This window comes from Molossus molossus, unplaced genomic scaffold (genome assembly GCF_014108415.1).
Source record: "Molossus molossus isolate mMolMol1 unplaced genomic scaffold, mMolMol1.p scaffold_m16_p_1, whole genome shotgun sequence".
Lineage (NCBI taxonomy): Eukaryota > Metazoa > Chordata > Mammalia > Chiroptera > Molossidae > Molossus > Molossus molossus.
In genome coordinates, this window is record NW_023425344.1 from 114,758,578 (window position 1) to 114,762,528 (window position 3,951).

General features: G+C 37.2%; 1 pseudogene; it reads right to left on the reverse strand.

Moving 5' to 3' along the window:
• Positions 1 to 1,261: 1,261 nt before the first annotated feature.
• Positions 1,262 to 2,822, reverse strand: LOC118636349 (annotated as a pseudogene).
• Between the last annotated feature and the right edge of the window lie 1,129 nt (positions 2,823 to 3,951).

The following is a 3,951-nucleotide window of genomic DNA, read 5'->3' on the forward strand; positions in this document are numbered from 1 at the left end:
GACTGAACCAGTACATAGTTTCTTTTATGGGGGAAAAGAACAATTACATAATTAAGAATTATACTTTGCTGTCATTCCAGAATTAAATTTCATGCTGTACCTGAAATATTAATGATGTTCTTTATCAGCAGATACTTTCACAAGTATCTCTAATTTTAAGATGGTTCAGGAAGTTAAAGAAAGTATCAACAAAGTTAGGAGGCAGCTGCATGTTCTTTTTAAGTGATTCTAAAGAAAGTATCAACAAAGTTAGGAGGCAGCTGCATGTTCTTTTTAAGTGATTCTATCAGCAATTACATACATAAGCTTCTGGGAAGCTTAAATGAAAGCAACACATGTCCAAGTGTTGGCCCTTGTGGGAGGATTGTAGCTTTGTTGATAAACATTTCATCTTTTTTTTTTTTTTCTTTATTGACTTTAGACAGAGAGAAAGGGAGAGAGAGATAGAAACATCAATGAGAAAGAACATCGATTGGCCACCTCCTGGAGATCAGGCCCACAACCTGGACATGTACCCTGACTGGGAATCGAACCAGCAACCTCTTGGTGCATGGGTTGATGCTCAACCAGTGAGCCACTCCAGCTGGTCAGCATTGCATCTTTGGTGCTATATGCAATAATAGCATGAGCAGACTCATGATGTGCAGTGATGGTTTTGCTTTTGTTACCAGTTTCCACACTTCTACATTCAGGCCCTAAAGACAAAATTTAATCAGGTGAAATACTCCATTAGAAAGCATTGTTAATTTAAATGAATGAAACCCATTTGTCTCAAAGTCATTCTTAGAGTAACATGATTTAATGTAATTAAGAAATATTTTAAATAAAGTAAATGTTTTAAAAAAGTAGAATTGCACACACATATAAACTAAACTATATCAACTGAAAACCAAAGTGGTTAGAACTATCATCTTACTACAGCAAGAGGAATCACTGAATTCTATTTCTAGAAATAAACTTCCAATTTAAAAGGAATGTCATAGCTGACCTGTTTTGAAGCCAATTCAAGATTTAAAATAAAAAGTAAATACTGAAAAGAGTAAAATTAACTATTATTTTATCAGCAATATCAGATAAGAGTAAAAACATGGGCACCCATGCCTCCCAAAAATGTAATCATATAATCTATGTTTGTCTGTAAGAGGCCTAATTGTTTTGCTACATTCAAATACATTTTTTGTGTTTCTATACGTTTTTTTGTTTGTATGTTTGTTTGTTTTGTTTTTGCATAAAAAGGGTTTTATTTGTAGGCAATGAGACTCTAATCAAACAAGCCAAATCCTATGTCGTCACCAGACTCCTCAGACCTCTCCTTCTCGTCTTTCTCCTCTGCTGCAGCTGGGGCAGAACCAGCAGCAGGTGCTGCAGACGCCGAGGCGGCGAGGCGGCCTAGCCGGCCACAGCCCCGCCAGCGGGAACGGTGGCCAGCTTGCCAATACCCTGAGCGATGACATCTTCGATGTTTTTTTCCATTGAGCTCACTGATGACCTTGTTGAGCCGGTCGTCGTCCGCCTCGATGCCCTCGCTGTCCAGGATCTTCTTGATGTCCTTGGCGCTGGGGGAGGCGTTGCCCCCGAGGGCGGCCAGCAGGTAGGAGGCAATGTAGCGCGGCGGCGGCGGCGACACCTCCCGCGTGCGACCTCGGCGGCGTCAGGCTGGGAAAGCTCCTATACCTTTTTTTAAAATAATCTTTCAAAATGAAGAATTTATTATTTAACATACTGAATAGTTTAAGATAGGGAAAAAAAGAAAACCTACCCATTACAATTCTATCTTTGGAAAATTCGAGTTCTCTCATGGTAACCATTTCCTTTCCATTAGCAGCTGCCTGCAATGCACTTTGTTCAGGAGTCTCCAACTCTGCTCCAGAAAAGCCAACAGCACCTCGAGCTATGACATCTGGATCAACAGCTTTGTAGACATAACACAATATATTAAAGTTCCAAAAAACGAATAGAAAGTTTCTCAGAAAGAACTCAAATTCCCAAAGACAAAAACAGCCATCATGAACTATAATTTAAAATATTTATCTTAATGAAATGAAAAACTAAACTTACTTTACTAAATTCTAAGGGGGAAAAAAGCCAAACTTGCTATTAAGTATGCCATTGGGACAAATCACAAAACTTCTTAAATTTAAATAACTTTGTGAAAACTAAAGAAATGTAGAGTTATCAGATCAATTTAAACTTTCAGTTATCTCCCTGGCCAGTTTGGCTCAGGGTTGGCCCCGAACCAGAGAGTCCTGGGTTCGGTTCCCGCTAGGGGCACATACCAAAAAAATAATAATAAAAAAATAAATAAATACATAAAACTTTCAGTTATCACCTATATCATTACTGGCCTAATGACAAATTGAAAAAGCATACCCATAGCAACATTTTGTTTTCTGAATTTCATCCTGAACTACTTGGGACATAAAAGCTGCCCTTATTATGGGAAATACTTTTGGTTTTATGACTTGATTCAGACATCTTTGAAAGTACTGCAGCTTTAATAGCTACATTTATTACTCGGGTTGGTCCATGACACTTCCTTTCCATGTGTTTTCTTTTACAGGTGGCTTTCCCCTCCTTTGGCACCAAAGTGATTTTTTCATGAGGTACTGTGCTCATAATATACAGGGTTTTGTTTTTTTTTCTATTATTTCATATTTTACATGCATCTTTAAAAACATATTCATTCTTCTTCAAGTATTATCTATCTGAATACTCAGAAGAAAACTTTCATTAGAATCAGAATTCAAAATGATAGCTCTTTTCTTACCCTGCCTAAACTGTTGCTTACCTTTCATGGGGATGGAGAGGACACAAGTCAACATTAAGCATTATGCTCCTGCAGACATGCCTTTCATTTTCATGGACAGCTTTCTTAGTCTAGCTCTGCTCATGGATAAACAAGGAAGCAGGCATGTAAAATGGGTCATCGCTATTTCCTTTTCCTAGCTTCACTTTCCTAAGTTTTAAAAGTCACACTTTTTCAGAGATTTAAGACATAATTTGAAAAAAACACCATCAGGCTCAGACTTTACATATATCTTCATTCACTCAGGGAGCTAAAATGGGGTAGGAAGGGATTTCAATAAATTTTAAGTAAAAACAGCATTAGAATTGTCCTTTTCATCTTTCCTAGCTAGTGTGTTTCTGACCTTGAGGAATATGCGACTAGGTTTAGGAGTCTTGGTTAGTCAGCATGTGTGTGTGTGCCTTTTGATCTAAAGGGACAGTCCTTACAGTGATCTCCCTGAAGACTGGAAAGAGGGAGTGATAACCAGGGAGCACCTAGGCCACAGTGTTTGGCTTTCAGTCTTCCTTCTCAGACTCTTGATTCCTTCTCAAAAGGAGCCTACCCATTTATTTTTGGTATTTTCTGGATTTATCTCTGTCATTATATCCTTACAGTGTATAGCTTTTTGCATCCTTTTAAACGTCACTATACCCATTTGTTTTTGTCTCACATCAGCCTATGATTGCTTGCAGTTAGACTTTTTAATACTTCTTTGGGCCTATTTTGTTTCCTTGTAGTAATTTCTTTGGCTTGTTGCATAAGAAAATATGATTTTTATTCCCAATTTTGTAGCTTTTATTCCTCTTTCCTGTCTGCCTGCTTATCTTATTAACCTTTTAAGAATCTGAGAAAATAAAGGTAGTTTTTATTTTTCTTATATTAAGACCTTTTTTTCTTAGATGACCATGTTGGTAATGAATAGACTGGTCTATATAATATAAAACCTCCTTTAATGTAATAGGAATGGTGAATTTCCTATTATGTATTTCTTGCCATTGAATGTTGTACTTGGTTTTTGCTTCACACATCATGTCATAATTATCAAATAGTTTTAAACCAAGAAAGTAATAAATATTTAATAGTGTGTGGATAGGTGCTACAATGTGATCATATGCGATTTTGGAAATTTTACCTGTGGGGGACTCATTCTGTTCCTCTGGCCT